Source organism: Herpailurus yagouaroundi, unplaced genomic scaffold, assembly GCF_014898765.1.
Source record: "Herpailurus yagouaroundi ecotype Mexico unplaced genomic scaffold, PumYag 139, whole genome shotgun sequence".
NCBI classification, from domain to species: Eukaryota; Metazoa; Chordata; class Mammalia; order Carnivora; family Felidae; genus Herpailurus; species Herpailurus yagouaroundi.
In genome coordinates, this window is record NW_024412394.1 from 57,157,697 (window position 1) to 57,170,261 (window position 12,565).

General features: G+C 37.2%; 1 long non-coding RNA gene across 1 annotated transcript in view; it reads left to right on the forward strand.

The window, feature by feature from the left end:
• LOC121029811 (uncharacterized) overlaps nucleotides 1-12,565 on the forward strand; it is a 281,837-nt gene that overhangs the window by 143,668 nt on the left and 125,604 nt on the right. The gene's annotated exons all lie outside the window — the stretch shown is intronic.

Sequence of the window (12,565 nt, forward strand, 5' to 3'; positions counted from 1 at the left end):
GATTCGAAAGGAATTTCCTCATCTTTAGCAGCCTTACTTTCAGAGTTTGAGTTTTTCAAAGTGAAATAGGTAATTGTTGTTTATAAAATATTATGATGGTACGGAGTCTGTAGCAACTAAAAACATCCCAGTGTTTGCTGCAAGGCATGAGGAGACAGTGACACAGCTCATTTCCTCAGCCGAGCTCTCTTTGCCGCCTTGTACAACACTTATTTCAAAGCACGCCACAGCTTAGAACTGTCGTGATCCCCATTAATATAAAATCATTGACCCCTGCTCCCGCTGGTGCGACTAAATTACATTCTGCTGCTCAGCGGCAGCCGCGCATGGGGCCAGCGCTTTTAGTCATCGCCAGGTGCCTTGATGCAGGCGCAGCCCCTCCTACGCCCAGGGTTTGCCTTTAATGAGGATTAGGCACCTTCAAAGATCTAGGAGGACCCACTCCCAGGATGGAAGCCTTTCTAATGGCATCTGGGCTTATCGTAGGCAGTAATTTAGTATCTCGGAGGAGACTGAAGAGAGATTCATTTCTTGCCTCTAAGAAATTGCAAGAATGTGTGGTTTTGTGATTGGCTTTTTCCCCCCCTCCCTCTCCACCAGCACAAATTCAAGAGCATTATGCCTAACAATATCCTGGTTTTATAAAGCCTAGAAGGTGGATGTGGTAAAACAGTATCCCAAATTATGATATATCCCAGCTGAGGAAATTCCTCCTTTATACTATATTATATGATGTGCTGCTAATAGGACTAAACCCACTCACAGATGCCCCACGCTCATTTCATTTTTGTATTTCAGTGGTGGAATTTCCTTACTAAAGGATTGATAGCCGGGTCCAGAGTGTGGTCTGTCTTCTCATTGTGTGGTCTCCCTTTGCATCAGCTCCTCACCCTCTCAGGCCTGCCCTTCCACGTGGTTCCCTTGCCCTCTGAAAATGAGGGGATCAGGGGTCTGCACCTTCCTACAGTGGGTGTGGAATTTGCAGGAATGTTCTCTGTGCTGCTACAGCAATCACTCCTGCCTTGACTGTTAAGGGACAAAGCTGGAGAGCGCTAGGTATAATGAAATGTAGAAAGTAGTCATCGAACACAGCAAACATACTTAGATAATCAAAGTCCTCCCTTACAAAAATTGCAGAAAAATGAAAAAAAGTATTTAAGGATCAATCACACATATGGTATTAAAATAAGTGTGATTATGTGAATGTATATACATATATTCACACAATTATTTGCAGTGTGTTTAGATTAGTTCTTTATATAGCAAACTGTTACTCGTAAAAAGCTCAGAAATAGTTTAGCATCAGAATAAAATCTGGTGTTCAAAGTATTATTTGTGGAAAAATCGGATGTTTTTGTCTGGCGAGGGAAGAAAGCTATGTATTAAAGTAAAGCTGGTGCTTAATCCAGGAGAATCTGAGCTCTGATGAATCAGTTGGTTTTCTCTCTGATTTATTTGTAGTGAGACAAAATCATGAAAGTTTCTCAATCTAGTAAATGTCAACATTTAAGTTTTAGTTTTTAAGTATATGCGGTAAGAAATGGTGCCTTAACTGAGTCAAAGTACACAGTGAAGCTAGTCAGAAGTATAAAATGAGACAAAATTTAATCAGTACTGTGGTGGTCACACTGTATATGGAGACTTTGTCTGAATTTTCTACTCTGATTCCTATCAGAAGAAACAAATTAAGTTTTATGGCCATAGGGAGTATCTGCAGAGAGTTCTTACTAACTGCAGAGAAGTTAAATGGTCTACACTATTTAATTACAAAATTTATAAATACTATTTGTTGATAAAAATCCATTTTAAATAAAAATGCACAAAAGCAACAGTAATAAGGAAAAATGTGAAATTTCTGCCGGTTGAGTTTATCTATGGGATATATAAATACACGTAAGTAATATAAAGAAAAATAGGTATGTTCACTATACTTTGGAAAAGACATGGTTTTGGTTCCTGAAATTATTATTTTTTTCCCCTGAGGTTTAATTGTATTTCATGAGATTCGGTATCTGGATTAACAACTTGCTTCTGAAAGCTGAGACCCAAACAGAGGTCTTTCTTTCCAGAAGGGTGTCCTAACCCCAGTCACACGTCTGCTAATTTGGCCTCTCTCTCAATCTCAGAAGAACTTGCTGAACAGAAGTGAAACTATGCACGTGCTAATGGCTCACGCTCTGCAAACTCCCCTCTCTCCCCAAGAGTGTCTGGTGTGCAAAGCTGAGCTGGAACAAAGATACACTAATTATTCCCCATTAATGTGTCTGCTTGAATGGCCCTAAATACCAGAGTGATTAATTAGCGCGAGGCAGCCGGGCCAGGATGTCACACCCTTCCCTGCGTTTAAGTGTCGCCAAGGTTGTGCTCGAGTGTTGACAACAGCATATCTTTAATTTTCTCCAAGAAGAAAAGTTTCGTCAGTACAATTAATTTGAGCTTGGCTGGCATGCAGGAATAAATGTAACATGTGGAATGATATTACTGCTGTCTAGGCAATTTTTTTTTTTTTTTTTGCCTCCTTGGGGTACAGTAAAACTTTTTTGGCAACTTGGTTATTGAATAGTGTATTTCTATAATTGTCTCAATTTGGCTTAATTACTTTTGTGCACTTTGCAGCAAAAAACATGGATCATAAAATAGTAAGCGGTTATTATTCACAATAGCCGGGATGGATATAGATGAATGCGTAGATAAGAATTAGAAAAAGAATGGCATTAAATTTGGTATCCTTTCAACTATGCAATTTTCTCTCATGGATTGAAATGTACATCAGTGTTATCAAAAATAATTTGAGACCACTTAACCCCTAAAAGATATGAATCTATTCAAAAATATGTAACAGAAAAGTGCCTATTTGGCCTGATTTTTTAGGAGGCAGGTTTTGCTGAGATTTTAAGCTTTCCGAACAATATTTTGCCTCAATTAGACTCTCAACTACTAACATATATAAATCAGTTGTAAAGAATAATAGCATAATAAGTGATTTTTAACACTTTCATTATATTCCTTTCTTTTTTGTAATTTTGTCAACGTGATTTCTTAAGGAAAAAAATTAACTCTATTTTAAAATAATTATATACTGTTTAGAGAAATAGAATGAATCAAATAAAGTAGCTGCGACTCATACTATTTTCCTTCTGTTTTTAAGATTGAGCTACAAACATAATTCTGGAACAGAAACAAAATACTGTATAATTGGGAAGTAGTGCGTTTCATTTGCTGCCTTATATTTCTTTGCTGTTGCTGAAATTTTAAATTAATTCATTTTGCTATGGGCATGCTGTCTCGTTTTGTTTTGTTTTCAAACAGTGGAAAGAAAAAAAATCAGAGTGCCATGCAACCGGCAGCATGGATGTTCTTCACTTTTCTTTCACAGTCTTCCTCAAGCTCTATACAGGCCCAAAAGGCTATTCAGCAGCAGGGGTGAGAGCACTGAGGGAGAGAAGGGGTCACCTCTCCCATTTCTCCATGTATCTCATTGTTCTTCCCTTGTCAGTGTATTTCCCACACACCATCTCCAGCCACTCTGCGCCTCATCCCGGCTGCTGCTTCCATGACCCCCACAGCATTATTCTCTCCCTCTCCGCTCCCCACATCTAAGCCTTTGTTTTCTTTTTTAATTTTTCCCAGACAGTTGTTGCTATAAGACCATCACTGCGATATAGGGTTGTAGAAAATATTTGTTGGAACAACTAAGCAGAAAACAAAAGTTTCTCAGTGCGGTGATCCCCAGCTCCTACTGCATCTAATTCTTGCCTTCCTTCCATTCTTTCACCTCCAGTTCTTCCACAGGTTTACACAGTGTTTATTCACTTCTCGTGGAAGCAGCGTGTGTAGTGAAAAAAGCGCAGTCTCTAGGCTGGAATCTCAGTTTTACTACTCATTAATTGTGCAATTTAAAGCAAAAAAAAAAAAAATCACTTAACCTTTTGAGCCTCATTTGCAAACTAGGATTATTAATATTTGCTCCATGGAGATGTAAATGAAATAAGAAATCTGATTCCTCACCCACTTTGTTCAGCAGTCTGTTACTCTAGGTAAAGCAAAGGTAACTATTTTTCTTGGTGTTTCAGAGTTTATTAAATATTTGCCATACTTGCCACATCGATGGCAAGGCATAAAATTATTGGCAATACTTACATTCAGTTGAAATGGTAGAAGTTCCATTCATGAGTTTTGTTACTATTCCTCTGCCTCAAGTGCAGATAAACCCAGAGACAGTGAAATGGTTTTGGGCCTCTTTATATCAAAAGGCAAAAGTGCTTTCACTGAAATTTTTCACTTTAACTTTGAGACATGTGTGCATCTTTGAAGAGAGTAGAACCCCTAAAAAGCTGTGATAGTTCAAGCTAAATACCATCAATTTCTTCCCTCTCTGTATGTGTCCACTGCTTCTCACAACAAAAGATGGAATTTAGTTCCCCTCTTCTTGCCTGGGCTTAGTGACTTGTCTTTTTCTATAGAATGGTACAAAGAGAGATCCTGGGATTTTCAAAGTAGGTCATAAGAAGCTTTGCAGTTTCCCCTGCATTGCTTGGTATACTGCACTTATGATGCTTCCTCTCAGAACCTGTAAGAGGCTACATGAGAGAGCTACATGGAAAGGCCACATGTGGATGCCCTGGTCAACAGCTCTAGCTGAGCTCACAAGTGACATCCAGCATGAACTGGCCACCATCTTGGATGTTTAGCCCAATCAGACCTTCATATTACACCAGCGCCAGCCACCATTTGTTTACAAACCCATGAGAAAGCCCAATTGAAAAGTTACCCAGATTTTTCTGTGTTCAATTCATTTACAAAAATATGAGAAATGAAACTAAAGTGTTGCTTTAAGGCACTAAGACCGGGAATGATTTGCCATATAGACAGATTAACTACAACAGGAAAACTACATCTGAGCATAATTTAAACATAATTTAAACATTTAAGCATAAACATGTACATCATAGTGGCAAATCAAGATCATATTCACAGCTAGAACTTGAATAATTGAAGGAGAAATTGTATTTATGTGTATCACTTGGCTTTGTTCATTCATCCATCCATCACAGGGCTACCGTGAGCCAGAATTTTTGTTTCCTATATACGCTGTAGAATGTTTAAAAACAAAAGGTTCAGTCCCCTGATGCATATTGATTTAGAAATGTGCATCACAAAAATAATTTTTATAAATAAAGGAGCAGGTTAAAAATGTGTGTCTTTATTTTTATTTTTTTTTAATTTTTTTTTCAACGTTTTTATTTATTTTTGGGACAGAGAGAGACAGAGCATGAACGGGGGAGGGGCAGAGAGAGAGGGAGACACAGAATCGGAAACAGGCTCCAGGCTCCGAGCCATCAGTCCAGAGCCTGACGCGGGGCTCGAACTCACGGACCGCGAGATCGTGACCTGGTTGAAGTCGGACACTTAACCGACTGCGCTACCCAGGCGCCCCAAAAATGTGTGTCTTTAAAAAGCCATTATAAATCATTTTAAGATGTTGTATGGAAACCAATTTGACAATAAATTTCATATTAAAAAATATAAAAATAAATAAATAAATAAATAAAATCATTTTAAGAAATGAGGTAAGATACCAGATTTTGTGCTATAACTGATTTATCCTTAACTCTAAATTACATTGATTCCTAAGGACAAAAATTACCTGAACAGAGGCTATAATTTTATCAGTGTTTGTAAATATAGAATGTGAGAAGAAGAATGGAAGACTCTAACTGTTAAGACAATTACACTTATTTCCCCCACAATTCTTTGATAGGATCGTCCTAATGGTAGTGACGTTAACTCTCGCTCTTTTAGAAAGATCAGTGCCAGTACCATCTTACATGCTGTGGACAACGTTGGTCACAAAAATCACATCTTTTGGGAGAGCAGTAGATAACAACAATTTAATTTATGGACTTGACTTTTCCAGAAAATACACATTTTTCCTTTTGCTTCTTGCCTTTGGCCTTCTTTGACAGTTCCATCTGCTTTTCTTTATCACCTTTGTGGGCTTGCTCCCTGATGGACCTTAAGTTGCAAGGCTCAAAGAGCAGAAACAGTTTATCAAAACAGCTTGTGTATCTTATAAAGTAGAAGTGACGCCGGGTGGCATGGTTAATATTTGGACATCAAGCAGCTTGTAATATCTAAGGCAATGATATACCTCCTTTCCTCTTGCTTCACTTTAATGAGCACTTGGCTACTTACAGCCCAGGAAAAGAAGAGAGATAGAAGGTGATTTTGCTTTGTAAAAATAAATGAATGGATTTTAAAAGCCTATGCTGCAAGCAACAATGAGCAGGGGAGATGATAATTGTGCTAAACATAACCAGCCAGATCTCTTGAACACTAGGTTACATTCAGGAATTCCTTCCTTATTCTCTCCCAAGTGTCAACACTGTTACGATGCCAAGGAGAGCAGAACTCAAGTAATGGAAAATTTTTCCTCTTTCAACAGAAGACAGTTTCGGGAAGCATTTCTTTTTTTCTGCCCATCGAGAAGCTTTCTGAAACAGTGTTTTAACATCTACCATCATACTGAAACTAGTATTTGTGAACCTTACTTCACTTGTAATACCTAACTGCGAAGCTTTAGAGGCACCTGGGTGGCTCGGTTGTTTAACTGTCAGACTCTTGATTTTGGCTCAGGTCATAATCTCACAGTTCATGGGATCAAACCATGCATCAGGCTCATGCTGTCAGTGCGGAGCCTACTTGAGGTTCTCTCCATCCCTCTCTCCCTGCCCCTCCCCTGCTCATGTTCTCACTCTCTCAAAGAATAAAGAAATAAACATTTAAAAAATAAATAAATACGGGGCGCCTGGGTGGCGCAGTCGGTTAAGCATCCGACTTCAGCCAGGTCACGATCTCGCGGTCCGTGAGTTCGAGCCCCGCGTCGGGCTCTGGGCTGATGGCTCAGAGCCTGGAGCCTGTTTCCAATTCTGTGTCTCCCTCTCTCTCTGCCCCTCCCCTGTTCATGCTCTGTCTCTCTCTGTCCCAAAAATAAATAAAACGTTGAAAAAAAAATTTTAAAAAAAATTAAAAAATAAAATAAATAAAAAAATAAAAAATAAATAAATACGAAGTTTTAGCTTTAGCATCAGAAACTCTCAAATATCAGTCCAAGGTATGATGCCAGGAAGTTACCCTGAAATCACCTGGAGAGTGTGTTAAAAATCCAGACCTGTAGACCCCACGTTGCAGGAATGGGGCCTGCGAGTTTGCTCTTGTTGTCGTCTACAGCATGTCCAAGATTTGTTCTACTGAATTATAGTCCCTAAGATGTTCTATGAAAGGAACATTCTGTCTTAGAGATTCACGATCCATGCGATCACATCAAAGTCCTTAAAGATATTTAACCTGGCATAAACAAGTATTTCCAAACTTACTGGACCTTCAGAACATTTTTTAACAGAGTATTCCATGGAGCACACTTTGAGAAAAGGGAGTTTAGAGGAGTGCTGAGATGCCCCTTCCATAATAGAAATTAAGCAAAACAAAACTTCCTTTGCTTTTGCAAATTTTTTTCTCATATACTCTTGTAATATTTCCTGTAAGCTCAATATTTGTCCTCTCTTTCTAATTGCTCAGTATCTGTTGTCAACCTATATGTGTGTTCTAATAGTATTTAAAAATTAGAAATTACCTTAAAATGATGTGTGCCTGAGATGCCCAGCTTTTTCCATGGAACATATGTATTATTCATTACTTCAAAGGTATAGTTCTAAGAATTTATAAAAGTCTAATAAAAACATTCTGCTATAGAGTAAATGGTCACTGGAACAACTTTCCATATCCTGGTTTGTATTATAATTAGTTATGGTCATGAATTTTCTTTCACCGGACTCCAAACTACTCGAGGGAAATGACAATATCATGCTCTCGTTGCCGTGTTCAAAAACCTTTGTTGAATTGTGTTGATATCTGAAACCAGGTTTCTCCTGATTTATGATATCAACATACAGGTGCTGTCCAATGTTCTGATTCACTAATTCACTGACTTTGTCAGGTTTCTCTATCTTGTTTTGTTTTTTAAAGATAATTGACATTTCATCCTCAGTTTGTATTTTGGAAGCATCAATAACCAACATTAGCTCATCATCCAGTTCTGCACCAAAATCCAATTTGTCATATTTTTTATAAGCTCCTTGAGGACAGGACTTATATATCTTTTTCGTAACCCTGCAGTGCTCTTTTGTACGGAAGCATTCAAGAAGTAGTTGTGGTTATATAAATAACCAAAGGAAATATATAACCAAATATATAACCAATATATAACCAAATAAATAACCAAAAGGAAAATATGCTGAGCAACCTGTGACCATTATGACTTCCTCAATACAATGTTTTTCTAAAAATGAAAATCCCAGACTTGATGTTTATGGCAATGTATGTGCCAACCTGGGGCTGCTTTATGCACTGAATGGATTTCCCCTGTTTGTTTTTTCTGTCCCCTTGCTCTTATTCCTGCTCATACCCAAAACTCTGAATATTCAGTTTATGCAGTTAAAAGTTAAATTTCAAAGGTAATGAATTTCAAAGTGGGTGTTTTATTAAGTGCAGCAATAAACAAGTGAGAGTCACATTACACTGTGACAAAAGTTCTTCAGCTTCTATGGGCCCTTGTGTTCCCAGATGAAGAGCCAAATGGAAATGTTTAATAAAACATGTGTGAGACTGCACAATAGAACAGTCCTTACATTTTACATCAAGCTGCATCAGGGTCACGGGAGGTGTTTTATTAGCACAGTCAACAATAATATCGTGATTTTTATTAGGAGGAAAAGATAGTGAGAGACTACTAATTATTTTTCAGCCTGAGGGGCATTTTTTCTTGAAATGACTGTTAATTTGATCATTGTCGTGCAGTTCACAGATTTACATGAACTTATTTCACTGTGACACATGGTTAAGAACCAGACTAAGATTGTTGCTTTATTAATGGTTTTCAGTAAATGTATTCAAAAGTGCTAACTGTGTGGGTGTATGGATGATATTGATAGCACTTGGAAGGTTGAATCCTTTTGGAAGTAGCTAGCCTGAAGCCCTTTTCACATGATATTTTCTTTGTTCATGCAGTGAGATGTTAAGCCTACAAGAATGAAATAAAATCCCAGGGAAATAAGAATGGTGTTGTCTCAGATATTACCAAAGTGGCTTTTTTGCAAATGTTTCCTTTCTTGTTTTCCCCTTCTCGCGAATAGGGCAAGCTTTAAAGATATGAAAAAGCCAGTGATTTCTCAAAACCCTTGCTTTGGCATAATCAACAAAATACTGCACCATGTTTTTGTTGTTAAATGTTACAGAATAGACATAATCCACTAACACTTGAACTAAGAATTCTTGCAGAGTATACTTCTAAAGCTAATTTATTATGATTTTCTTTTTGATCTGTATGCATTATGCTAAACTGAAAACAAGAATCTTAAGCTAGTAGTGACCAGGTTCATTTTTCTTTTCTCTTTTTTTTTTTTTTTACAAACATCATTAATGTGGTAAAAAGTTTTATAAAAATCTTCTCCTGCCCTGATACCGAAAGAGATTCCACATAAGACATATTTTTAATGATGGAAGTAGTCTTCAAAAAGGGCAAAAGTTTAATATGTATAGAAGGAGAGAACCTGTGATTCATTCTGCAGAGTTTTCTATTTAATTTAAAATTGACTTGTTCTAAATAATTTAATGCATTTGGAAAAAAATCCTGAATTGGACTCAGAAAATTGGCAGTTTTCTTGACATAAGAATCTTATTAATTTGAGAAAAAAATCCATTCCTTAAGGTAACAAATTTTTAAAGTGATATTACAAATATAAAAGTGACTCATAAATTATAAAGCAAATCAAGATTTTAAGTTATTGTCGTTATTAAATGAACAGTTAATATGTTGGCCACAAAAACCACTCTCACTGTCTTTACACTATGTATTGTTAAATAATCAAAAATTATAGAAAATTTGGCAGATATAATCCACACAACAGAGTGATCTTAGAAGAGATATAATGAGTAGATACCAATTAAAAAATTAATGTTTATTCCATGACAGATGAATATAATTCATATTTTAAGGACATCCTCATTATGAAAACTGCTTGATATAGCAGCTCTTAACTCTTACAAATGGGAAATGAATATGATAAATAGTGGACTGAAACTTGAATTTAATTTTGCGACAAGTGAAGGAAAAATATAGCATACTATTCAAATATCGCCATTGGTCAAAAATAATTAAAAAGTATTATGAGGAAATAATCTCAATTATATTTTCATCTTTGTTTAAAGGGGAATTTTTTTGGCCCCAAATGCAGTGTATATGTTTGAATTGATGAGCAAATTTTCCTTTGAATTTTTTTTTACCCTTTGGGGAAGTTACCTATACTAAAGACAATTTTCCATGTTTTTATCACCGATCATCAACGAGTCCTCTTTTTTTTTTTTTTTTAATTTTTTTTTTCAACATTTATTTATTTTTGGGACAGAGAGAGACAGAGCATGAACGGGGGAGGGGCAGAGAGAGAGGGAGACACAGAATCGGAAACAGGCTCCAGGCTCCGAGCCATCAGCCCAGAGCCTGACGCGGGGCTCGAACTCACGGACCGCGAGATCGTGACCTGGCTGAAGTCGGACGCTCAACCGACTGCGCCACCCAGGCGCCCCTACGAGTCCTCTTTTAAAAGCATATTAAAGCGCCATTTTGTGACATGGAAAACTTCCAAGAATTCCAAAATTCCAGGAATTCAGAAGCACAATTACAGACTTTCAGGGCCTGCAGAGACCTTGAAAATCATTGATTCCATTTGTCAGATTCTCAGCAGGATGTGGGAAATTTTGCTTATTTATTTATTGTACTTTCCCACAACTCCCTTTTAAAACTCTCACAGCTTCATATTGTAGCAATAGCCTGTGATCAAGGAGGCAATGATCTGTGTATACTTAAGTGATGTCAGTCTCCTGGAAAAGGGTGACTCCAAAATTCTGAGTCTTTCTGAGCCCCTATGTACATTAGTGGGCCACATCTGGCCATGGTTAATTCCAGATATAATTGATACTCTTATCCAGAAAGAATTTTGATCGGGAATATCTTGAAATCACTTCAGTTATTTTTGAGAAATCTCACAATAAATTAGATGTGTATTAAGTTTAAGGGTCATTAAAGGTCTCACCAAAGATGTTTCAATAAAGAAAAGTCTATTTGTGCACACCGATTAGGCTAACAAGCAGTCCTAATTATATGGTGTCTCTTGCGCTACATTAGTGTAAAAGAGAACTTTAACTTACCCATTGCTGATGCTGACAAATGCTTTGTTAGTCAGTGCCATTTGTCACCAAGAAGGCTGACTATTACAAAAAGAAAAAAAATATTGGCAAGTCTCTGAATCACACTATAAATTAAGAAAAAAATCAAAACCAGAACCAAACCCTTACTCTAAGATAAAAACCCATCACATTATAGTTTGCATTTCTTCTACAGCGTTTTGTAAATCTTTATCATGTAGTCCATATATACAATTTAGAAACAAGTTTGGGTGCTTTGAAAACTTACTTTGTCTTTTTATATACAGAGGAAAGAATTTAAAAGTTTATCTTAAGAATTAAAGAAGCTAAGGGGCGCCTGGGTGGCGCAGTCGGTTAAGCGTCCGACTTCAGCCAGGTCACGATCTCACGGTCCGTGAGTTCGAGCCCCGCGTCAGGCTCTGGGCTGATGGCTCAGAGCCTGGAGCCTGTTTCCGATTCTGTGTCTCCCTCTCACTCTGCCCCTCCCCCGTTCATGCTCTGTCTCTCTCTGTCCCAAAAATAAATAAACGTTAAAAAAAAATTTTTTTTTAAAAGAATTAAAGAAGCTAATACCAACTAAAACATATATGTAGTTTTGATCCCCACTTTATTATAACAACCATTCATGACTAAAACCTACAAATATTATCGCTCTTCTTCTAAAACAACTTTCATTTCCTTATGACACTTGCCAGAACTAAGAGATGATATGCATCAACTTGCAGGGTGATTTTATCTTAAATATGTAGTCGAACAACAAGAGATGGTTGATGCTAATAAGAATAATAACAAAAATTGACAAAGCTTTTGCTTTATACTAGGTCCGGTGCTCAGTAATTTACATGCATTGTTATATTGCATTATACATACAATATAATGAAGACTAGGAAGATGTTTCTTAAAATATGAAAACTTAATTGCATTCAATGTGATGGTGGTTAATATTTTGACTGGCACATTTTTTCTTAGGAACACATGCAAACTTAGGCAACATATATTCAGGAAGGTTCTGCTGAAGATTCAGTTGGCCATTAATGTGTCTTCCTCTTCAAGTATTTCCTGCACTTGGATAAGAAGCAGTGAGACAGCTTATATAAATTGCTAGAGGAGGAAAGCTGACAGGCAATGAAGACAGGAACATGAGTCTCAACTCTGCTCCAGAATAGTAGATAGAAAAGAGAAATGCTGGAGGGGATACAATAGCAAAAAGCCAGAAAAAAGTCAGAGTCTTTTTGGTGAAACCATCAGAGCACCAGGCACTACAATAAACTGTATCCTGGGAGCATGTTCTTCCATCGCTATACCT